Here is a 27015-nt window from a genome sequence, read left to right as displayed (position 1 = left end):
AACACAAAAAACATAAAATAGACAGGACAGGTTCATTTTTCAGATGTCGACAGAAATACTGTATCTGATAAAACGGTGATCTCCTGGCTTAGCCCGGAATGAGATGAATATTCATACTGAGTGGATTTGCACTCATCCCTCGCACCGTGAGCCCTAATCAAACACGAGACGGAGAAGTGTGAAAACATATTCGGCGTCAGAAAGCAATTTATTGGAGAAATTCTCTTCTACTCCGCTATCGCTTCTCATTATTAAATATACCTATTGGCAAACATGCCTCCAGAGATCTTATTAAAATAATGGACTCCACTTAAAAAGGAAAATAGTTTTTCTAGCCATAAGCTATTAAGGAAGAGTAGTTATCTGAAGGAGGGCGATGACATGTAGGAGCGTTGCGGAGAGATGACATTTATGCTGTTTGTGTATCACTGGAGGGGAGAAAACATTGAGGCTGATTTGGTGAAATATCTCACTCGACATGCCTTGTATTACCGAGAGACGTTCCGGCCATTAACATGAAGAGAGACTGATGCTTCGCTCCCCCTTCCTCATCGTTGCTCATTTCATAGATGGAATTAGAACGGAAATATTGAAAATTTAGTTGCATGAGACTTATCGGGCAACATGTGTTCTTAGTCAGTGTGGCGGCTCTTGGGAACCGGATCCTTATTCATCCCATACATCCTAGATCCAACAGGCTGCAAACACCGTGTTGAAGAGAGGAGAATGCACAGGAGATAGGACTCCAGGATTTAGGGTCATATTATAGGGAGGACAATTACAGCCATTGCCGGAGGCTACCACAACCTCAGGGCTTAACATGGCCGAGCTCAGCTCTTCTTGTCCTGCTTTGTTAACAAGTTGAAATCCAATGGACAAGCATGAATAATAAGCGCAATACCTGTCACTGTAATGGGAAAAGATTGGATGTTGTGGTCAGAATTCATTGCGCATTGCTGATAACAAGGACTGATGGGTGACTGGGGAAGCTGGTGGCCAGGGAATGGACCCATGATGGATAGAAAGTTTTTGTTTTTCTTCTTATGTTGCTTTTTTGAAAACACCCTTTAATTTAACCACATATAATACTAACTAGGGAGGAAGCCTCACCACATGTTTGCCCAGGAGCCTCCTCTAACCTTGACCTGACACCAACAGAGTGATGGACAGTTTTGTACCCCGGAGGAGACACGACAAGGGGTAAGAGCTGAAATCTGGGACAGAAGATGTGCTGATGTGCAACTCTATATGACATTGTAATGGCTGCCTGCTGCTCTTGTCATCTTTAGGAAATCAATGTAGATGGGGGAGATGTTGCTTAGGTCGACAGTTCCTTTATATGCACAATTATCAGGGATGGACTAAAAAGTCATACATAAGATGCAACAAAAATAATACATTTTGGAGGTGTGTCTAGACTATGAGGAACCCATGCTTATAGTAAAAGTTTTTCCCTGTTAAAAAAAAAAAAAAAAAAATGGTTCTCAAATAAAACTACCACCCCCAAGACACATAACTTACTAATATAGATTTATTACTAATAGTATTGGCTTCAGCGTGATTTTGCTCCTCTCACCCCTGAAAGGAAGTTGTGTAGTCCTCTCATTATTAGTGTGGTGTTGTCTCAGCTCCCTGGCTTTTCTGAGACAATACATCCATCCTCTGCTGTAAGAGGAGGCTTGGCTGGATCTTGTCTCTGAGCTCAAGCCCCTCCCACTAAATGATTCCATCACCTCTGATCAGCCTCTACAGGACCATCTCCTTGCCATACACCCCTACGATCTCCAGATCGCCCCCGACTCCTTGGTTTTGAATACAGCAAAGGATGACCCTGTGACCCACGGCTCTATTCATTCTCTATGGAACCACCAGAAAAAGCAGAGTGCTGTACTTGGCTCTTTCCGGGGGCTCCATAGAGAATGAATAAAGACTCTCGGGTCACGTGCTGTATTCAAAACAAGGGAGCCGGAGGCTGATCTGGAGACTGCAGAGAAGCACAGAGGTCGGACCCGCCATGGTCACTTATAGAGGATTAGTTGGTTTTCCGTTTTCTCATTATTGTCTGTATTTCATGTGGGATTTTTTTTATTTTTGTACTTGAATAGTGCAGTGGTATTTCATTGCTACTCTATTGTACTTTATTAGCCAAACTGAAAAATTATCAACACACTTGCACCTAATAATAAATGTTGTGAGTAATAATTAAACGGCTGCTCAAAAAGGCGGTGCAGGTGATACATTTCCCCCTTAATGTTTATCTTTTGCGTGGGGAGTACCAACATACTGTATTCTTCCAGCAGTCTGTACTTCGCCTTTTCTCTGCAAGATCTTAGTAAATGTTCATAAACTTTCTAAGGCTATGTTCATACACAGTAGGAGACCGGCCATTCCGTGAACCGGCCGGGTCACAGAACAGCCGGTCTCTGAAAACATGATCTTTAGTGCCGCAGAGTTCTGATGCGGGCGCATTCGTGCATCAGAACTCCCCACAGCACACTATGGGGTTTTCTGCAGCCGCAGCCGCACGCCCCATTGTGTGCACTGACGGGGTTTTCTGCAGCCACTATTCAGTTAATAGCGGCTGCAGAAATCTGATATTTCAGTTTTCTACGCCGCCGCTAGGGATCCCGGTCGGAGAGTATACCATGTAGCCTGCAGCACTAGTTCCGTTGAAAATCATGGCCGCGGCTGTGATTTCCATGGAACTTAAGTACTGTGAACATAGCCTAAGTCAGTATAAAAAATCATCTAATGTAAAATAAGATATAGGGAGAGGGAGGAGGGGGATAGAGCTGCAGTTCTTTACTCAGAGAAGTGGGAGAGTGTAGGTGTGGCAGAGAGAGGTTGCGGATTTGTTAACACACACAGCTCTGATGTCACACCAGGAGGAGCCTATTTAGCACGGTTAGAGGAAGAGAGAGAGAGACTCTGCAGATCTACAGCAAATATACAGATCCAGATGCCTCTGGTGTGACTGTTATTGCTTTTGTTCTCAAGGCCAAAGAATTATAATCTGACGACCACTATACAGTAAATACTCTGAATAAGAAAATGGATCTGTTGCATATTTGATTACCATTAAAGTCTATGGCACTCTATTATTGTGGCAGAATTTGTGAGAATAGAGTGAATAGCCTTGTAAAGTGTAAGGTACTGTGCTGTTGTTATATTAAAAAAAAAAAAAACGTAGCCATTGCTACCTGGCTGCGCTCCTCTGCAGTGAGAGGGGACCTGGAGACTCTGTGTGGGACTGCATACAGGTAAGTATGGCTACTTTTTCGTTTTCTTATATAACAGAAGCACTATATGTGAACTTTTAGACTGATATGGGACTCTATTCTCGCAGTGGGAAAAAAAAATCACTGCAAAAATGGAGTGCCAAAGACTTTAATGGTCGTGGTGGATTTCACTGTGAAACCTACTGTGGTAAGGTACGTGTATAAAATGATGATGTGGTTTGTTAGCTCTGATAACTGTGTTGTAAAGTTTTTTTGTTTTTATTTTTACATGGGGTGAATATGAGCGGAAAAAAAACATACAAACTTGATAATGCATGATCAATGGCACTGGGTGAAGGACATATTTCTAGTCATGTTACTTCATTGAAAGATCTTCCATTGACTGGCAACTATCGGATGAAAAAAAGAAAATTCAAACATGGCCGAATGGGTCATCTGTTGGGTACAAAAATTTTGAATTTGGTGTTTTTTTCCCACCTTAATTTAATGTTATGAAGGCCTATGATCTTCCAGATCTTCTCACTCCCTGGTTCTTCCCAAACCTACAATTATTGAGAATAATGGAGTCGTGGGAGGAATTGTGTCACCACGGAGCTTGTAATCTCCATTAGTCTAATTTACTGTGTTGATAAAGCGTCGGGCACCCTTCCAGCAAAGGCGAGGCCCGGATCATTGTATCACCAATTTATTAGTTTCTCAAAGAGGAAATGTGGAGATACATAAGAGCTGAAACAAACAACAGATGGCGGGGACGGCACAACGTTGTAAGAACTGGCAGCCACGATGGGGATTTACGTCTTCAGCCACAAGCCAAGCCAAAGAGTCTCTGGACAGAGAACGAGGGAGAGTGGTTATTTGTCGTCTCTCGTAGAGAACAGTCAGAGCAGATGGCGATGGTGCACAATACCCATATAACAAGCAGCTGTTTCCTTTCTGGAGTGAACAGCGCTAAAGTTATTGTTGTCGGATCCAAAAAGCATTATACCCATCCTCAATGCAGTCATCCATCTTGGGATGCAGGGACATCTTTTACTCCATTTTTCAGTTAATTTTTTTAAATGTGGGTGTTAAAATTATAAGCAAAGAGTTATTAGTCATATTAATGATATAGTAGAGCTTAATGTGTTTTTTTACCGTGTTTTTTACACTAGTGTAATAACTCAATGAATTAGCATATCCCAAGCCAAAAACCAAGGATAACGCATCTTGACATCAGGGTGAATCCGGTAAAGTGAAAGAACTTCTTCCTGCTACATTAATGATTTTACTATTAGTAGGTTTCTGCAGAAAGTTATCATGAACCAAGTCTTAAAGGGGTTTTCCAGCGCTACAAAAACATGGCCACTTTTCCCCCTCTCTTGTCTCCAGTTCAGGTGTGGTTTGTAATTAAGCTCCATTTACTTCAATGGACATGAGTTCAAAACCCCACCCAAGCTGGAGACAAGAGAGGGGTAAAAAGTGGCCATGTTTTTGTAGCGCTGGATAACCCCTTTAATCATGTGATATATGTTATTATGTGCCTATTAATAGGGGTGTATCAGGGGATGGGGAGGCATGTATCCAAGTGCGAGGTGCCAAAGAGGGGCTGCCAACATGCTCCATCTTGTTTATGGAAAGAAAAAGTATGGCCAGCCATATTAAAGACTAACTGTGCACTGCATTGTTACACAGATGCGGCAGAGCTAAATCGATAAAGTTTTGTTATAGGTTATTCTGCAAGTTATTCTGCAAATACTTACTGTATCCAGCTCAGGGGCGTAGCTAATGTCTCCTGGGCCCTGGTGCGAGAGGCCAACTTGGGCCCCCCCCCTCCTTTCACGACCAAGTGATGCTATTGTTGTGTGTGTGTGTATATATATGTATATATATATATATATATATATATATATATATATACACACACAGTGGTGCCTTGGATTATGAGCATAATTCGTTCCAGGACCGTGCTTGTAATCCAAATCCACTCTTAAACCAAAGCAAATTTTCCTATAAGAAATCATGTAAATGCAGACAATTGGTTCCACCCCCCAGATATATTTATTATTCTGTACTGTACAGTAATGGAGCGGATGGGAAACACAAGGGCTGACAGAGACTGCAGGGAGCATGAAGGAATGAGCAGTACAGATGTGGGCACATACATGCAGCACTCTCTGTCCGGGGAGAGAGGGGTTACAGCTATGGAGAGATTACCCCCCCACACACAGTCCTGTCCCCTGATGTAAGCCCCAGCCTGAAGGGGATCTGCTATGATTTGGAAGGTGTTTAGAGTACAGTGCTGTAGACCCCGCTATGCAGGCCATGCCCCTTCTCCACTCGCGCTCCCACCCAATACAGGAAGTTCTTAAACCAAAGCAATGCTCTTAAACCAAGTCACAATTTTGAAAAACTGTGAGCTCTTAAACCAAAACGCTCTTAAACGAAGTTACTCTTAAATTAAGGTACCACTGTGTATATATATATATATATATATATATATATATATATATATATACACACACACACACACACCAATACAGATATTACCTATTACCGCCATACTGTTACCGACCAAATCCTGTATACTGAGACCAATATTACCAGTAATACCAGTATATAGGGAGGAAACATTACCGCCACACCACAACCACTACCATCACCACCATATTGTTACTGACCAAATCCAGTACACTAAATCACCTCATCCAGTCATATAGAGGTGGCCCCAGCTCTACACAGGCTCTATACACCATATACATTACAGTGCAGATATATCAGGTGACTCACAGGGGACGTCTTTTCTGATCGGAGTTCTTTCCTTTTCATCTTCTTCTCCATCTGCCCTGGGCCGTTATGAGAACTTCTCCGAGCCACAAATCCACAGAATCTGCCAGACAGACATATTAGGCTCCACACTCTGGCACCATCCTCATCTATATACACACTGCACATCTGTACTGTCCCCTTTACACCCTCATTTAGTGGGTAGCCCTGACTCTATGTGACCTCCTAATATATGCCCCCCTCTGTGTATTCCCTCTCCCCCTATGTTGCCCCCCCCAAATAGATGGCCCCTCTCCCCCCTCCCTTATAGATGGTCCCCCTCTCCCCCCTCCCTTATAGATGGTCCCCCTCTACCCCCTCCCTTATAGATGGTCCCCTTCACCCCCTCCCTTATAGATGGTCCCCTTCCCCCCCTCCCTTATAGATGGTCCCCTTTCCCCCCTCCCTTATAGATGGTCCCCTTCCCCCCCTCCCTTATAGATGGTCCCCTTTCCCCCCCTCCCTTATAGATGGTCCCCTTTCCCCCCCTTTATAGATGGTCCCCTTCCCCCCCTCCCTTATAGATGGTCCCCTTTCCCCCCCTCCCTTATAGATGGTCCCCCTCTCCCCCTCTCCCTTATAGATGGTCCCCTTTCCCCCCCTCCCTTATAGATGGTCCCCTTTCCCCCCCTCCCTTATAGATGGTCCCCTTTCCCCCCCTTTATAGATGGTCCCCTTCCTCCCTCCCTTATAGATGGTCCCCTTTTCCCCCCCCCCCCACATAGATGCCCCCCTCCTTTCCCCCCCCCCCACCCTCATAGATGGCCCCCTCCTTCCCCCCATCCTCATAGATGGCCCCTCCTTCCCCCCACCCTCATAGATGGCCCCCCTCTTTCCCCCCACCCTCATAAATGCCCCCCTCTTCCCCCCCACCCTCATAGATGCCCCCCTCCTTCCCCCCCACCCTCATAGATGCCCCCCTCCTTTCCCCCCACCCTCATAGATGCCCCCCTCCTTCCCCCCCACCCGTACAGGCTGATAAAAAAACAAAACTTAACTCACCTGACATCGCGCTCCCACGTTGATCCTCACTCCTTCGCCTTCGGTCTGTCCCCGGCTGCTGCGCGGCTGCTGGGGGTGTCGCGTCTTATCCCCGGCAGCGCGCGCATCCCAGAACTCCCTGCGCGCCGGAAACCGGAAGTCAGGGCCCAAGGCGCGCAGGGAGTTCTGGGATGCGCGCGCTGCCGGGGGTAAGACGCGACACCCCCGGCAGCCGCGCAGAAGCCGTGGGAAAGACGTAGCCAGTCTCTTGTGACCGCAAGCAAAACAATGCTTGCGGTCACAAGAGTGATTGATCGGGGGGCCCCGCGGGCCCCCCTTGTGGCGGGCCCGGTCGCGGCGGCGACCCCCGCGACCACGGTGGCTACGCCACTGATCCAGCTCCAGTCTCCTGAAGGCAGCTATATAACAGCTATCTATATCATAAAAATCAAAGTCTGTCTGTCTGTCTGTCCTTCTGTCTGTCTGTCTGTCTGTCTGTCCTTCTGTCTGTCTGTCTGTCCTCTATAGACTTCCAAACGCCTGAACCGTTTGACCCCAAATTTGGCACACAGATACATTGGGTGCCCGGGAAGGTTATTGCGAAGGTCCCGTCCCCGCCAGATGTACAGGAGGGGAGGGGGAGGGGAAAGAGAGGCGCCCCATAGAGATGAATTGGAAAATCTCCTCACTGCAAACACAGGTGATATAATTAGCTGCAGCAGACACGGCAGTTGGAGCCCTAGCAACCAATAGGATTACTGCTTTCATTTTCACAGGGAGCAATGGTTGCTAGGGAAGCTGCCTCACAACATCCACAGTAATAACTGGTAGACCCCCTACTCCATCTATACAGTACATGTATATACAGGACCCCCTACTCCATCTATACAGGACATGTATATACAGGGCCCCCTACTCCATCTATACAGTACATGTATATACAGGGCCCCCTACTCCATCTATACAGTACATATATATACAGGACCCCCTACTCCATCTATACAGTACATGTATATACAGGGCCCCCTACTCCATCTATACAGTACATGTATATACAGGACCCCCTACTCCATCTATACATTACATGTATATACAGGGCCCCCTACTCCATCCATACAGTACATGTATATACAGGACCCCCTACTCCATCTATACAGTACATGTATATACAGGACCCCCTACTCCATCTATACAGTACATGTATATACAGGACCCCCTACTCCATCTATACAGTACATGTATATACAGGGCCCCCTACTCCATCTATACAGTACATGTATATACAGGACCCCCTACTCCATCCATACAGTACATGTATATACAGGACCCCCTACTCCATCTATACAGTACATGTATATACAGGACCCCCTACTCCATCTATACAGTACATGTATATACAGGACCCCCTACTCCATCTATACAGTACATGTATATACAGGACCCCCTACGCCAACTATACAGTACATGTATATACAGGGCCCCCTACTCCATCTATACAGTACATATATATATATATATATATATATATATATATACAGGACCCCCTACTCCATGTATACAGTACATGTATATACAGAAACCCCTACTCCATCTATACAGTACATATATACAGAACCCCCTACTCCATCTATACTGTACATGTATACAGGACCCCCTACTCCATCTATACAGTACATGTATATACAGGACCTCCTACTCCATCAATACTGTACATGTATACAGGACCCCCTACTCCATCTATACAGTACATGTATATACAGGGCACTACAGGACAGGTATACCAAACTGTGACTGGGTAACACCGCCACACCAGACCTGACCAATACCGCCATACTGGGACTGAATAACACTGCCATACCAGACCTGACCAATACCGCCATACTGTGACTGGGTAACACTGCCACACCAGACCTGACCAATACCGCCATACTGTGCTGGATAACACCACTATACCAGACCTGACCAATACCGCCATACTGTGACTGGATAACACAGCCACACCAGACCTGACCAATACCGCCATACTGTGACTGGATAACACCGCCATACCAGTCATGACCAATACCGACACACTGTGACTGAATAACACTGCCATACCAGACCTGACCAATACCGCCATACTGTGACTGGAAAACACCGCTATACCAGACCAATACCGCCATACCCCCCTCGAAAAGACACCAGATTTTCTGGCAAGTCTGAACAGGAGGGTACTGCCCCTCTGCAAGGTGCTACCCTACACACCAGACCATGGGTGCCTAATGGTAAATACGACCCTGCAGGTATACAGGACACTGACACTTTATACCCGGGCAGCGCCGGGTACATTTTCTAGTACTTACTATATGCAGGTCCAGTCTCCTGAAGGGAGCTATATAACAGCTATACTTACTGTATCCAGGTCCAGTCTCCTGAAGGCAGCTATATAACAGCTATACTTACTATAAGCAGGTCCAGTCTCCTGAAGGCTGCTATATAACAGCTATACTTACTGTATCCAGGTCCAGTCTCCTGAAGGCAGCTATATAACAGCTATACTTACTATATGCAGGTCCAGTCTCCTGAAGGCCGCTATATTACAGCTATACTTACTGTATCCAGGTACAGTCTCCTGCAGGCAGCTATATAACAGCTATACTTACTATATGCAGGTCCAGTCTCCTGAAGGCTGCTATATAACAGCTATACTTACTGTATTCAGGTCCAGTCTCCTGAAGGCAGCTATATAACAGCTATACTTACTATATGCAGGTCCAGTCTCCTGAAGGCCGCTATATTACAGCTATACTTACTGTATCCAGGTACAGTCTCCTGCAGGCAGCTATATAACAGCTATACTTACTATATGCAGGTCCAGTCTCCTGAAGGCAGCTATATACCAGCTAATTTTGTAACTTTAAGAATCTGCATGATGGAAAAAGTTGAACATTTTAGCACAAATGTACTGTAACTATTGATTACCTTTTGGCGCATCCCCCCTCCCTCAGGGAAAAAAATCTTAGTAAAGAAAGTACTAAGAAAGTCAAATTTACCTTCTTTTTTGGGAACTCTGCTTGTTATTTCCTGACCTATTACCTGTCCCATGTTTAAAGCAACTCTGTACCCACAATCTGTCCCCCCCAAACTACTTGTACCTTCAGATAGCTGGTTTTAATCCAAGATCTGTCCTGGGGTCCGTTCGGCAGGGGATGCAGTTATTGTCATAAAAACAACTTTTAATCCTGAAGCGCTGTGTCTAACGGCCGGGGCTTACATTTGTATTTGCATTAGGCTGGCACCACCTCTCCGTCCTTCCTCCCCACCCTCCTCATCTTTAGGAATGATTCAGGAACATTTATTGCTGTTTAAGCTTTGCACAGGTGTATTAACGTTCCAGCCCATGTTCATTATACACACAGCTGACGAATAGGAAGCAATCTGCCTGGAGCTTTCCTAATGATGAGGAGGGCGGGGAGGAAGGACAGAGAGGGTGTCCTAATGCATATACAAATGCATAATACAAATGTAAGCCCCGGCCGTTAGACACAGCGCCGCCGGATTAAAAGTTGTTTTTATGACAATAACTGCATCCTCTGCCGAACGAACCCCAGGACAGATCTTGGATTAAAAGCAGCTATCTGAAGGTACAAGCGGTTTGGGAGGGTCAGATTGTGGGTACTGAGTCGCTTTAAAGGGGAAGTCCGGCCACTGGTAAAGAATGTCAAACTCCTGGAGCAGGGGGGAATATACCATACAGACTCTTCCCGTGCCTCTCCAGTACTGGGTTGCCACTCCGGGACCTTTGCTAGGCTCTAGGATCTCCTGTGCTGCTGACATCCCAACCCGGTTGATGGACAACCATCTCAGCTAGTCAGTGACTGGCTGAGCGAAATGTCCATCAGCTGCAACAGGCATTTTTCTCCGATTCATGAAATCATACCAACTCAGGGAAAATGCCTTCTGGTGGGGGTTTCAGGCATCGCAGGCACGGGGAGAGGTAAGCAATGTTTCATTGCTATGTTCTACTTTGGCTTGTATATCACTTCGGTTCTGATTTGGTATTACAGTAGATTGTCTCTCTCGGCTGTGACCTCTGGCTAGCTATCTGACTGTATTCTGATTTGTGGCATATATGTACTGTTTGTTTCTGACACAGACTGTTTGACCATTCTGACCTCCTGACGGCCCCTGCATGCAGCCATGTACCTACCATCGCCCAGTTGTCACTTATGGCCTAGCGCAAGATTGACAAGCAGGCAGGGATAGAGGTAGATCAAGGCTCACGCTTACCCCTGACAAGACGCTTGTTTTTTCTGTCATTTATTTCACTTTTGCCCGGGGTTGGCTAGAAATTGTCAGAAAGTTTGAGACACTTCATGTTTTTTTTGTTTTTTTAACTTTTTTTTAGTAGTTGTTTTTATTGAAACTTTTTTTTTAACCTCTTTGTTCTCTTCAATACATCAAATCTTGAACTTAAAGAAATGTAGCAAACAATTTCAAATTATTCATGAAATACTTTGAACGCAGTGAAAGACAATGTACTGAAGAGAGACGATCAACTATCTGCTGGAGTGTACAATGTACTGGACTGAAACATTCTGTTCTTACATGGCGTGACCTAAGGGGATGGAGATCTCCAGGAAGCATACTGATCTTATCCTATGCTTTTTTTTTTTTTTTTTTTTGTTATACAGCACATCCCAAATTATCAACAGAAAAAAGATTTGAAAGGAAAGAGGGGGGAAAAAATTAATAATAAAGTATCAAACACATGGTACAACACAGGAGCACTCTGTTTTAAACAACTGTTGTATAAGAGTTTCTTTGACTATAAGCCGTTCAAAGACTATCCACTTAGTAAAGTGTAATCTTCAGATAAACCAGTTTCTCTGTAGCTCCACCATTGGCAAAATTAAGCATTATGCAGAGTCTGTTCTTATGAATGGATCAGAGCGTGTAATAAAGGACAGGACAGTCCTCCAGAGTCAGCAGGACCCTCTCCATTGTGGGCAAAAGGATGAACAATGCTCCTCTTCCCATTAACTCAGACTTCTCAGAGAGAGTATAGGAAATTGGGTTTTCTAAATTGGACATGCCCTTTAAAATACATATTGAGCTCCTCCTTTAAAGAGGATGTACGATCAGGTAGACTCTCTTTAAAATTACACATGAATCGAACGGCGCCGGTATAGGGGAGTCGGTGCCGCGGTCCTTTTTTTTAACTGCGTCCCGGATTTCGCATACAACGCCATTCTATTCGTGGTTAATCACTTTTGTGGGGTGAATCACTTCATAAGAATCAATGGAGCCGCGTCATGAAGGAGCGGGGGTTTCCTCCCCCTCCAGTGTTTCCCCCCCCCCCCCCCCGGTCCAGTAACCATGAATAGAATGGTGCCGTACGCGGGAACTAAACCGCAGTTCAAAAAAAGGACCGCGGCACTGGCTTCCCTGTGCCGGCGCCGTTTGATTCGGAGTAACAAGCGGGTGAGTGCAGAGGGGGCCGAGGGGAGCTGTGGGGGGAGGGGGATGTCCGCCTGGGTGATCCTAAGATCGTCGGGGCAGCCCATAGCAGATAGCAGTGGTCAGCTGCCGCCGCTCCTGTTCCACAGAGCGACGGCGGCAGATTGTTGCTATATTAGTCGTTTGTCTTTCAACATGATAAAAGACAAATGACTGCAACGATCAGCCAACATCATTCACGTCAGCTGATCCTTACCTTCTATTACACAAGACGATTATCGTCCGTAACGGCCAATATCAGCCGAATACGGCCAATAGTCATTTCATGTATTTAGACCTATGGCTGTATCTATTTTCCCTGACAGCCTTAGGGCTGCATCCAACTTCTTCAGCCACCGGTATTTAAAAGCCAAATGATCGGATTTCATCATGCTTGAGCTTCTGCTCATTGCTACACAAGACAAGAATTATTATTTGCAGGGGATTTTCTATTTTCTATTTCTAAGAACTTAATTCTAACCGTTAATGGATTTTAGTCAAATGGGTTCCCCCTAAAATAAACCTAATTAAACCTCAGTCCTTGTGTTGTCCTCTACGGTTCGGAAGACCCCAACATACTGTAGATGGTTTTGATGGTTTGATGACTTTAGAATTGAAAACAAAAAGGTAGAACAGACCAGATAGGATCAGATTTTTTGGTTCTTCCAGCTTCTTCTGTTCAGTTTCTCTAGTTATCTTCCAGTGTGAAAGCAAAGCAGGTAAAGTGTGCGGCAAAATGTCTCCCAATTCCCTGAGAAACCGGAAAGATGATGAAAGAAATTATTCTGGAAGTAAATGTCAGAATAACAACTATTAATTCATCTCAACAAACTCTTCAACCAGAACTTCCTTGCAGGTGCGCAGACGGCAGCAGCCCTATGGGAATGTGATTACGACTTGGAATTGTAATGATTCGAGAAGGTTCAGGATCCCATTAAAAATTGTCTTCATTGTGGTAAACGTTTGCTAGAAGCTACAGAGCCGGAGGTGAAACATAAAGCTCTGGGGCCCCAATGCAGAATCTGTAACCCCCTCCCCCACATGTGTCATAAATAATATTGGTGATAGGGTTGACATTCTAGTGTGTGTGTGTAAGTGTATAGGTGTATTCCGAACTCTTAAAGGGGAAGTCTAGCAGGGGGTGTCAAAAATTCATTACAAGCTGTGGGTGGGGGGAAATAAAAAATAAGTTATACTCACCTGTCTTGGTGCCTGCACAGAGCCGCTTCCTGGACCCTGCTGGCTGTCTTCTGAGCTCCCCTCTGGCTATGTCACGACTTGGCTGACAGATGCCCCGCTCAGCCAGTCAGTGACTTAAACGGGACACAGTTGCAGTCACTGATTGGCTGAGCAGGTAAATCCCACTCGTCAGTGATGTCAAACCCTCGTTGTGTCATACCTGGAACCTGGGAGAAGATGACAGCCAATGGGGTTCGGGAGGTTCGTGAAGTGGTGCAGCGCAGGTTGCAGGAGGGGTAAGTATATTGGCCCGTAATTAATTTTTGCCCCCCTTCCCGCATGACTTCGCCTTTATAATGTGTTTTTTCATGTTTAGAACAGATGAGTGCAACTCCAGTAGGTCCAATTGTTTGGCATTTGCATGTAAGGGTGGCTGAAGAAGTTGGATGCAGCCCCAAGGCTGCCTGAAGAACATGGATACGGCCATGGGCTGTATGCATGTTACCAGAGACTTCCAAGGACTGCATCCAACTTCTTCAGACACCTGCATTCAAATGCCGAGGGATCGGTTTCGAACATGCTTGAGTTGCGCTGATCCCCAATGTCCAGTCTCTATATCCGTTGTCTCGGTGCAGTAGCTGTTTTTTATCTTTCTTCAGTAGGAAGTCTCAACACCATCTCCCCAAAGACTCTACAGACTTGTGAGGTTACAGTCTACTTTTGAAGTCCAAAAATTCTCGACCCGTTGACAGACAATGACCAAAGACCAAAGTTTCGGCTACGCAGTTGAGCAGAGCTGGACTGATCACGTTGTGTTATGTTGAGGTTCCTATAGGTCTAGATGCAAACCTATTATACCAACTGGTCACAACTGGTTCTTTTCCCAGCAAATAAATAAACTCTCCTGTATTATAGTTCATATACCTTAGGCCTGCGGCCACATACGCAATGTAGAGGAATATCAAAGAAATCATGTATATACATAACGGGTGCCAGAAGATCCACACTGGGACGCGCACTGGAATATCTTGGACAATTCTGACTTGAGATATTGTTTTCTGCCCTGACATTTACAGAACAAAGACTCAGTTTCTCACATTAGTTTCCAGGGAAATTTCCTTTTACACTTGGTATGATTAATATTTCCTACACCGATTGACTGTACATTATCCTATATTACAAAGCCAGCCCTTGTGGTGTGTCTCCTGTGAGGCCCGTAGTGATTCGTCAGCGTTCCTCCCTCCGGCTTGGAAAGGTCAGCTTTACATCATTCCCTGCAGCCGCAGCCATCTCTGTACATTCATGATTCACATATCTGTCTGCAAATTAAATGTCGTCTATGTAACAAATCCAGGATTTTATTTGTCGGTCGCCGTGTCTGATAAGATCTTATCTATAAGTCTGTTGTACTTACATATCTACCCATATGGCTATATCTACACTAAAACCTTTAGTTTTCTTTTATACTGACATTTTATACAATACTGTATCATTCCCAAATCTTACCATTCAGATCTCCGCAAAGCTAAAACATGGGCTCGAATACAATCTCTTTTACTGGGCTCCCACCTACTAGTAATACATCATCCTTTACCTTTATTTTTCTATCACCTAATAAAACCTTAGGTGACGAGATTACCCCTTTAAGGCTCTGTAGCTGGACTCCTAGGATCATGGGCAATAGGGTAATAGGGGTATCTGGGGTGGAATATTAACTTTGTAATTCGATCTCCAAGCTCAAAAAGTTGCTCCATTGAGAATAAAGAGGTTGTCCACCCAAAAGCAACGGTGCCAATAGACTTGGTTAAATCTAAGCTAAACTGGATAATGGTCAATGATAATGATAAGGAGGACCTATTCTACAAGGTTTGGTAGCCCTGGATGTCATATTTAGATCGTACATCTAATGGAAACAGGCCTCTATAGGCGGAGATAGTCGCGAGGGTTTCCCGCTTCCCTTCCCCCTTCCCATCTCCCTTCTTCTTGTGTCTGTCGGTGTGTGTATGCTTGATATATGTTCTGTGTTGGATCCAGATTCTCGGTTCAGTTAAGGGCGGAAAAACGTCCTCCTGTTTTTTCTTGGTTTTGGGATTCCGTATAGACTTCACTGAGACTACTAGTTACTAAGTCTATCACGGGACATGATGCGATGTTACTTGATGAGACTGGTAATATTTTCCGCCTATTGTTCTTTGTTGGCCTAATGTTAGGCTTTGTTGTTACGCCTATGTTAGACTACTTGTGTGTGTACTTGTACTTGTGTGTGTGTATACAAAAATATTAATAAAACTCTTTGAAAACTCAAAACTAACTTGTCCACAGGCTAGGGGACAAGTAAGAGATTGCAGAGATTGCAAGGGGGGGGGGGGGCAGATCTTGAGACCGGCCCCTGGCTCCTTTGTTATGAATGTGATCAACAGCCCTATTCATTCCTATGGAGCCACCAGAGAGGACCGAGTACAGCACTCAGCTCTTTCCGGCAGCTCCATAGGAATGAAATCCATGTATTCATAACAAAGGAGCCGGGGGTCGATCTCGAGATCGGCAGGGATATAAAGTTAAAAACAAGTTAGTTTTGAGTGGACAACCTCTTTAATCGCTATCACTTTTTACATGGAGAAGGCAGACCCTGTGCCACCATCTATCCCCATAGACAACTCTATATAATCAGGTTATATAATGGTCCTAAATGACATAAAATGACATTATTGCCAGGAAAGTGTATTTCCACAAAGTCACCAGGAGATAAATTTCATAAAGTTGATGACTGTTTTGTAATTTTGTAAAACCTGAATTATAATAGCATGTGATTGACTGACAGGTTTGCCTTGAAAGCAAGGAAAACAGGTCTAAATAAGCCCTAGATAGGGTGAGTAATCCTAATTCCAACCATTGATTTATCGTCTCCCAAGGGGCCCAGGGGACATTCCCCGGGGCTAGCTGCCTATCTCCTCCTGCTTCCTTGCCTTCTGTCAGTCAAACCCTCTGGACACTTAAGCCTCATTCACATATTAACAAAAAGGCTTTTATCTCGCCACTGGAAAGGACTATGAAGTTAATAAAGAAATACCTGGAATCTGGATGACTAATTACAAGAGGTGATTATTTGCCATATTCAGCTGATTATTGGCCATTATGGACAATAATGGTTTGGTGTAATATCTACTGTTAAAAGGCAACAATCAGCCAACATACACAATGAAAAATTGTTGAACAGTAAGTACAGTCTGCTGGGCGCCGCCCCATTCATTAGGTGCAGCCGCAGTAGACCGCCACTATCTCCCATGGGCTTTAGATCATCCGGGAAGCCCCTCCTGCACCTCTCTGCAGCTCCCCCACTTGTGGTTGGTGTGTGAAATAGCGCCTGCAGCCAGCAGAGAACAAGGAACAAAGAGCACTGATCTGAAAGGCCGGCGCTCACTTTCTCCTCACCATCAGCCCGTGTAATAGGAGTGTCGGCAGCGGACCACCGCTATCTCCTATGGAGTCCCCGGTTGATCTAAAGATCATCCAGAGGAGCTCCTCCCACACCTCCCCTTGCCCCCTATAATCTTACCTGCTCGCTGTCGGCGCATGTAGTAGCACCGGGGAACGAGGAGCAAACGAGCACTGATCTGACAGGTCGGCACTCACTTTCTCCTCACCATCGGCCCGTGTAATAGGGCCTTAACCTTATCCAGCCCTGGGCTTACTTACACTTCTATTTTTTTTTGCTGACAGGCCCACTTTTTACCACCCAAGTTTTACTATTGTCTACAAATTACCTTGTTCTGCCTCTTTGTTCCTTTCTTCCACTGAGCCTAATCATGTGCTACTTAGAGAGAAGAGCTAGCAGATATAGAGATGGGGGTCATGGAAAGCAAGGGGGCAACAATAAACACCAGACCTCTCTGTCCTGAGGGGGGGGGGCAAGCCAGAGGCAAAAATGGGAGGTACAGAAGATAGTAAGAAGATGCTTTGAGGATGGCAAGGAGCACCCCGAACCTACCGGGTCACCCCCAACCTACTGGGTCACTGCACAGCGTCCTGGGCCCAGCATTCACACTGCAGCATATGCCTAACAATAATCGGCTGCAGAGACTATTGAATACATTTTGTCTCGCGTAGTATAAATCTGGGAGAGGTTGTGATATAATAATTACACGATGTAAAATCCTGAGCGCGGCCTCTGTCTCTGACACATACTCTGACTCCCGGCAGAAGGAGATTAAATGATTTACTAAAGGTCACATGGAACATGTTTTCATTCCGTCTCCAATGTCACAACCACAAGTCTTCCTTTCCCCGTGTAATGCCATTAAGAATATGACATATGGGGCAGCGGTTCATCGTAGGACATGGCGGCACAGCGCTTACACACTCAGCGGGAGCAGCACTTGTATCTGTCACCTGCTGGGATGGTCAGGCTTAGGCCTCAGCTTGTGGATGGATAATCCTCCCCTGGTGATCACACACATCATCTGACTAATCAGGACACTGAAGATTTAACTATAAAGATACAAGAGGAGTAACAATAACAACAACATTATTATTATTATTATTATTATTATTATTATTATTATTATTATGAAGAAGAAGAAGAAGAAGAAGAAAAGAAGAAGAAAAAATAACTATAATAACAAAATAATAATAATTATTATTTCAATTTTTGCGCTTTCGTTTTTTCCTCCTTGTGCTTAAAAGGCCATAGCACTTGCATTTTTTCACCTAGATACCCACATAAGTCCTTATTTTTTGGGCAACTAATTGTACTTTGCAATGAGAGGCTTTTGATGGATCTAATGCGACCAAAAATGCACAAATTTGAACTTTGGAACTTTTTTGCGCTTACACTGTTTACCATGCAAGATCAGGAATGAAATAAATTAAAAGTTCAGGCGATTACACATGCGGCGATACCAAATATGTTTATTTATGTTTATTTATAAAATGGGGAAAGGGGAGTGATTCAAACTTTTATTAAGGGGAGGGGATTTTTTTTATTAATAAAAAAAAACATTTTTTTTAGCACACATAAGTTAGTGTTATTCCCCCTGGGGTTAGGGTTATTCCCCCTGAGGTTAGGGTTATTCCCCCTTGGGTTAGAGTTTTTCCTCCTTACTGCTCTGATCTCTCCTAGAGATCTATGCAGTAAAGATATACTGCATAGATCAATGAGATATGTGTTCTATTGCTCTCGGCTGCTGCAGCCGAGAGCAATAGATTGCCGACCCAGGATCAGCGTCATTACGGCGCAGAGCCCGATCATGTCACAGGGGGTGATCCCCCCACTAGACCACCAGGGACCAGGAAAAGAAGACTTTCAAAGTTGACAGCTGCATTTAAAAGGTTAATTAGCGGGCACAGTGATCGGACCATGCCCGTTAATTGCCGCGGTCCCAGGCTGCAAATAGGACCTGGGATTGCGGCGGTTTACAGCAGGATCGCCACGTGGCCCCCCTTCTAAACACCCTTAACGGCGCCAGGGCGTACATTTATGCCCTGTGTCGTTAAGGGGTTAATAAAGATTTTTTTAGTTTTGAAATGCCTCAGAAATGATTTTTAACCCTTTCGTGCTGCACCTTCGATCTCATTCTTCAAAGTTTCACCTGTCTCATTTTATGTGGTTATAGCTCCGTGATGCTTTAACGCACGCTAGCAACTCTCAGATTGTACCCCCATGACATATTGTACTTTATGATGGGGGTAAAATTGGGTTACTATCTTGTGTGTGGTTTTTTTTTTTAATCAAAATATTATGATTTTTTTTTTTTAAATTATAAATTATTTTTTTTTTTTCATATGTTAAACTTACACCATTTAGTAAAAATAACATACTGTAAATGTATTCTCAGGGTCATTATGATTACATTGATACCAAATCTATTGTATATAGCTTTTTAACTATATCACTTTGGCACAATAGACACTATCTTCCTGGAAAAAAAACAACTAAAACTCTCGTCACATTGCAAGATTCACAGCGTTCTTATCTTTCACGTGACGGAGCTGGTTCTGGCCATATTTTTTGCAGAATATTTATTGACACCAAGTTTTACATATATTTGACTTTTTTATCTCTTTTATGAGGTTTTTTCTCAGGCAGATTGACAAAATACATCAAGTCTGTTTTTACAGCGAGCATCGTGCAGTATAAATAGTGGTCTAGTTTTATAGCGCGGGTCATTACGAATGTTGCAATACCAAACTTTTTTTTTTTAATGTTTTATGTATCAGTTTATTCTGTAGAGGGAAAGCTATGTAGTTTTATTATCTGGGGGTGGGATGAGAGGGGAATTTATTTTATGTTTTATTGCATTTTTTCCTTTTTTTTATTTTACACTAGTATACATTAACCAGGGATCTTCTGATCACTGTAGTGCAGTGTATTGTATATGTCAGCATTATTCTAATAGGCAACCTACACAGCCATGCCAGAGGCATATCCATGGTAGGCCCAGGGACCTTCAGAAGGCCCTCAGAACTGCAATGGAAACTATCTGAAGCCAGGACCTTGCAGCTGGACCTCTGATTGGTTAATATATTTGGAGTATAATACAGGATGTAACTCAGGATAAGTACCGGATAAGGAATGTAATGTATGTACACAGTGACCCCACCAGCAGGATAGTGAGTGCAGCTCTGGCTATGTTCACACTGCAAAGATCATCCCGGCCGCTACTGCAGTACCAGCCGGATGATCTTTCTGGCCGCAGAGTTCTGATGCGCGTGCGCCCACATCAGAACTCCCCATAGCACACAATGAAAAAAAGCGTCCGGAGCCGCTTGCTTTATTGTGTGAACTGACAGGTCTTTCTGCGGGCACAATTCACTGAACTGCGGCTGCAGAAAACTGACATGTCAGTTCTTTGCGGCGCCGCATGGGATCCCGGCCGGAGCATATACAATGTGTATACGCTCCGGCCGGGATCCCATAGAAGAATAGGCAGTTTTCCACACCGTACAAAGTACGTCTGTTGTTGCCGATGGCAACAACAGCCGTACTTTTACGCTGTGTGAACATAGCCTAATACAGGATGTAACTCAGGGTCAGTACAGGGTAAGTAATGTAATGTATGTACACAGTGACCTCACCAGCAGAATAGTGAGTGCAGCTCTGGAGTATAATACAGGATGTAACTCAGGATCAGTACAGGATAAGTAATGTAATGTATGTACTTAGTGAGCCCACCAGCAGAATAGTGAGTGGAGCTCTGGAGTATAATACAGGATGTAACTCAGGATCAGTACAGGATAATTAATGTAATATACGTAACAATAGTCTTGTTAAAGGTAAGCTGTTGGTCACATGACTAAGTAATTTTTGAGTATATACCTTCCATACTGCTTTAAATATAAACCAGCAGAATTCTGAATCCAGCTCTGGGTGTAGTACATGAAACAATAAAGCTTTACATCTGAATGACATAAAGAATGCTCAATCACCTTTAACCATAGATGTTGACTTCCTATTTTGTGCTAATATTCTCTTTCTCTTCTTCAGGGAATGTTTTCAGCCAGGAGACAACGTGAGCTCTTCGGGCAAAGACCATGATCTCTGAAATTCTGGAGAACACCCCTCATTTAAGCTAGGGTAAGTTATCAGGCTTTCTTAGACTCTCTTGTATACTGAAAGCATCACTTCACTTAAGGGAACTATAGAGGTGTCCATTCTTCCCTTTCCTCTTAGCTCAACATATCCTGAGATTATTTTATTAAAAAAAAAAGTTTTGGATACTCTGTTGGGAACTGTTTATCTGTCATTATGTGGACACCCAGTGGTTGTGATATGAATTGCAGGGGACAAGCAATAATGTATTGAATTTGTATTGTAAAAAACTGGAGTCCCTAACTTCACTAACAGAAGGGTGAGGGTGGACACATCTTTGCTTAGTCATATGCATCCTATATAGGTTCACTGTACAGTATGCGTGTCAGCCATGGGGCAGCCATTTAGAAGTGTATTATATTATATTATATTTTATTATATTATTCTTTACAAATAAGCAGAATAGGTCAAGAAAAATTATCCCTCTAAATTTATTTTCCTGCTATTTTCATGGCCTTGTATACCTTGTAAATAATTTTACACTGTATGTTGAACCGTATAAATGTCTATTACACGAATACAGTCTTCGCTTATCGGTCACGTAATATCTGTGTGGTAAACAGCGCCATTAAATCACAGAATATCATTTATGTGGATCACATGAAGCTGCGGCGGTAATTTATATCTCTTATTTACAGAACAAGGCTCTAAAACCTGCCTGATATAAATGACTGTGAATCCTAGAAAAACTGTACTAAATATTAATAAGGTGCTTTCCACGGCAGCAGCCTGACATTGAGAATGCATGGCTTTAATCAAAGTCAACTAAGCTCGCCGTCTGTGGAGGATTTATAGAGAAGCAGGAGGATTTTTCATGCTCATTACAGTGAATGAGCCATTTGGTAAAAAATCTCCTGATATGACTGTATGCTAGCTTCAAACCAATAAAAACAGCAGGAAAAATCATGATAAAAACATAATACCTGGAATACCTTTACAATAAAATATGGTCTATGGTAAAAACGTAAAAAAAAAAAAATATATATATATATATATATATATATATATATATATATATATATATATACTCACCTCCTCCCCCAATCCCCACTGCTGTTCTGATGGCACCCGGTCCTTATGTGCAGCACTTCCTAGTGACAGTCTTTGACCCACCGCTGCCTCCAATTATGTTCAGACCAATGTTAGGAAGTGCTGTGCGGCAGGATTGGGTGCGGCAGGGGGTTGGGGAAGGTAAGTACACATAGGCTAAAAAAAACAAAAAAAATTCATAGCAACTAATCACAAGCTCAAATTCAATTTTAAGGGTAGCTTCACACATACCAGATTTGCAGCGGATTTTATGCTGCAAGCAAAATCTGCTGCGAATCCTGGTACTGTCACTTTAATGGGGTTACATACCTGCTGCGAGTATGCAATCTGTCCCCTTTAACCCCCCATTGCCCGCAGCTTACATTATCTGCTGGGAGCCGCGGCTGCATATGAGGGTCCTAGCTCCCGACTCCCAATAGTCCCACTCAGCCAATCAGTGCATGGCCCCTCTGGAATCACTGATTGGCTGAGCGGGACCGCTGGGAGCTGAACATTCAGCTGCGGCGCTGAGCAGGTAATGTATGCTGCGGGATGCGGGAGGTTAAAGAGGCCGGGTTACATACTCGCAGGAGAATGAAAATTCCGCTGCGGGTATGTAACCCCATTGAAGTGACACAGCCAAAAGTGATGGACATATGATTTTTATGTTTGGCTCTTGTCCACTTTATGTGGTCATGTATTTTGTCCACAATATCGGAATATACCCCCAGGGCTGGTTCACCAACCACAGAAATGTGAGACTTATTATTTATTATCATTATTTAAAAAAAAAAAATACTATAAATATATAAAGTCTTTACATGAGAAAGCACACCTCGGCACTACTGACCAGTATATGCAGCAGTGTGTGAACTGTAACTGGTTCGCCCTCCGATACAGGTGGTGCTCAATCATCCGAAATCACAGATGCATAGTAACAAAATCTTCCTATAGAAGTTAAAGATGAGGCACTCACCCAGCCATCGGTAGTAATGTTGCTTAACTTTATTCAAATCTCATCTCGGGAAACACAGGACGCGGTCGAGTGAGTGAGCGGGCGAAAGCCTGTTTCGCGTGATGACATTGACGCTTCCTCTCGGCCCCTGACGTCACTCTGTAACCTTGTCCTTATAAAGACGTATTCATCATGTGCACATTTATCATAAAAATGTATTATGATAAATGTGCACATGATGAATACGTCTTTATAAGGACAAGGTTACGGAGTGGAGTCAGGGGCAGAGAGGAAGCGTGAACGTCATCATGCGAAACAGGCTGTCGCCCGCTCACTCACTCGACCGCGTCCTGTGTTTCCCGAGATGAGATTTGAATAAAGTTAAGCAACATTATTACCGATGGCTGGGTGAGTGCCTCATCTTTAACTTCTATATGAAGATTTTGTTGCTATATATATATATATATATATATATATACAGTATATATATATATATATATATATATATATATATATATATAGACAAAAAATGGTAATTGTAGATGGCACTGTGCGGCAATAGCTCAGGTGGGTGCACAGCCTCCACAAAGTCAGACCCCGACTCCACCAGATCCAGAAAGCAATAGAGATAAGGCGGCACTCCAAATTTCAGTGAATAAGACAGTGATTTTTTTAAGTTTCAGTTTCCCAATGAAACCTTTTTCAAGCAACACATACGCAAGTGTGAGAAGGGGCTGGTATTTAAAGTTCATAAGTTCAGCCCATAATTAGTGACATCATAATTGCATAGAAATTGTAAACAATATATAAAAGACAGTGTTATACAGTGTTAATATCATAATACATCATAGCTGTGTGAAAACAGTGGCATTATCATAGTGATACATGTGTCCGATCTATTTCTCGATAAGGTAATTCCAATAATTCATAAATAGTAAACAAAGTTCATAGGCTGGTATACCGCGGGTTAATGGGGGGAAGGCTGTAGCTCTCCAAATGTTCATAAAAATATATATATTGCAGTTCCATTGAATTAGGTGATTTTTTCCTATATGTTTTACATGCATAATCTGTGACACATCACTTACCCAGGAGTGTTAAAAAATAAAAAAAAATGTGTGCTAGGCCGTGTAGTACACATGGATCTCCTCCTATTCTAATGCCGAATGTGAAACATACGCCTTGGGAACGTGATCTAAAGCTGAGTTAATTTGCACCTAATTTTCTCTGTTTACCTTGGATTTTTTTTCTCCATTTTACTAGATGTGATATTCCAATTACATCCGGAGCTGCATTTGTAATTCAGTTTTTCTATTAGATCTCAGGCTTCAGGATTTTGTCTTCTCTCTGCTTGTTTATGTCAAGCAAAAAATCCACTGATGTTTCCTGCCGTCCCTATTATTCAGGCAGTGCCGTGTTTCACTGGGTATTGTAATGGAAGGAATGCATTAAAATATGAGCAAGTTACATAGTGCTAACCTTCCTATTAATGCTCACTGGTATGGCGTTAACCCTAGAAAAGCGACGTTTATAGCTGTCAACTGCATGACTGGAGAAGACTGATATGTGATTTACTCTGCTGCGTTGCATTGTGGGAGGAGTAGTGTATACAGCATACTGTATGTATACAGCATACAGTAGTCTGGTAGATTCACCAAGGGACGGTGCATTATGGGGCTGATAAATAGCAACAAGTGTCATTGTGAGTACTCATGGATTTCAAGGGCTGTATTAGATAACTGATACTGATTGGGAACCAGCAATGATCACTGTGATCGCCACTTGTTTCCAGATACAGATCTTGTTTACAGATCAGATACTTGAGTGTTTGATCAATCAATGGCTGATGGCTAAACCCACTGGGTGACATTGGCACGTTGGCTCAATAATAGCCCCCATAGGGAACTGTCCATAAGCAAGAGACAATCTAGGCTGATCGGTGCTTGTTTACACATTTTTGGATCGTTTTTAAGGCCCTTTCTGGCAATCGGCCATTGGCCAATAATATTTGCCATGCCAGAGCGGCCAATTAGGCTGGGTTCACATTGCTTTTTTTGTAGTCCGTTTTTTTTTTTGCAAACGAATGAAAAAACAGATGAAAAATGTATGTCTTTTTTTTTTATTTTGCATACACAAAACATGTTCAATCACGTTTTTGTGTATGCTTAAAAAAAATGCAGATGTGTTTTGATCCCTGTTTTTATAATGGAAGTCAATGGAAAAACGTATGAAAACACATGCACACAGATACGTCCATTTTTCATCCATTTTTTTGGGCAAAAAAAAAAAGATGCAAAAAAAGGCAGTGTGAACCCAGCCAACTGACCAATCTGCTGATAATATTCTAACAATACAACACTGATAATATTATATTATCATTAAATACCTCTAAATTCACAGAAAGAGCGTTCAAACAATAATTTAAAATGCAAGACAAACAAACAAACACTTATGCAAATCATAAATCACCAAAAAATAAGAAGAAAAAGCATGTGCAATCTCACCCCTCACAGGATGTCCAGGGTATGGTTCCTCTAACTTCATACTGTTTCGGTATCGGGGGGAAGGGAAGTATCTCAATGGGAAAAGGACATCCTTGCTGATGATATCCCTCCAGTTATGCAGATGGGTAAAATACACGGTGAGTCCCCCCCCCCTCCATACATGTTACTAGCTGTTCTCCTTCCCTGAGTTTTGAGGCTGCTGCTTTCTGCTAAAAACACAATAATCCTCTCTGCTCTCAGCCGCCTCCCATGTGAGACAGCTCATTATGTAAGCAAGTCCCAGGCAGGCAGTTTCTGCACTGTTTCCTCTCTCTGTACAGCAGAAAGGGTTAATCGCAGTAAGGTCACAAGTAGAGATGAGCGAACCTCGAGCATGCTCGAGTCGATCCGAACCCGAACTTTCGGCATTTGATTAGCGGTAGCTGCTGAAGTTGGATAAAGCCCTAAGGCTATGTGGAAAACATGGATATAGTCATTGGCTGTATCCATGTTTTCCAGACAACCTTAGAGCTTTATCCAAGTTCAGCAGCCCCAGCTAATCAAATGCCGATCGTTCGGGTTCGGATCGACTCGAACCCGAACCCGGTTCGCTCATGTCTAGTTCTGATCACCTCATCTAGACATCATTGTGTTCTTTGCACCTTCTCAGTGACTTGTGCATGAACCTACAGAAACCGAACCCGGATCAAGTAACAAGTCACAAGTAACTTGACCTCATATTACCCTCCGAACTTCAGTTGACCAGTGATGTTGTTTACATGAGCCATCTCAGAAGGTAGGTAGGAGGAGGAGGGGGTTGAGAGCAGAGAGGATCTTTGTGTCTTCGGCAGAAAGCAGCAGCTCAAAACTAAGGGAAGAAGATAGAAAAGGTAATGACATGTATGGAATGAATTGTTAGTCTCCAGAAGGGGGAATAATTCAACATATATTTTACCTAAGTGGATAAAAGGGCCACTCAGAAACTGCTGGAGGAATCTTGAATTATTTACTCACATGGGGACTGAGTTTAGCTTGATATCGCTAGACACCAATAAAATACCCCCTCAGGATATACCTGTTAGCAACCAGCAATTGTGCAGCAAAAAGATAGACATCTAATATCCCCTCTAGAAGTGAAATTATAGCTGCAGTGCAATTTAATTACTAAATGGAGCATGTCATAGAGGTTGGGATTAATAAATTAGCAAAGCTGCACAAGCAGTAAATGATGTGCATTGTAGGTTGGCTTTGTATGGATAAACAGCCATTCCTGAGTGTGCT

The 27015-nt window shown here is 43.4% G+C and overlaps 1 protein-coding gene across 3 annotated transcripts in view; it reads left to right on the top strand.

Moving 5' to 3' along the window:
• The window catches only part of LRFN2 (leucine rich repeat and fibronectin type III domain containing 2), a 339026-nt gene that overhangs the window by 147944 nt on the left and 164067 nt on the right, over positions 1–27015 (top strand). For all 3 annotated transcript variants that reach the window (XM_069955072.1, XM_069955069.1, XM_069955071.1), the window contains exon 3: positions 21163–21252. The gene's annotated coding sequence lies outside the window, so the exon portion shown is untranslated. The remainder of the gene's footprint in view (positions 1–21162; positions 21253–27015) is intronic.

The sequence above is a fragment of the Dendropsophus ebraccatus genome, chromosome 15, assembly GCF_027789765.1.
Source record: "Dendropsophus ebraccatus isolate aDenEbr1 chromosome 15, aDenEbr1.pat, whole genome shotgun sequence".
NCBI lineage: Eukaryota > Metazoa > Chordata > Amphibia > Anura > Hylidae > Dendropsophus > Dendropsophus ebraccatus.
The sequence above is the reverse complement of the archived record's forward strand: the minus strand, read 5'-3'. Positions and strand labels throughout refer to the sequence as shown.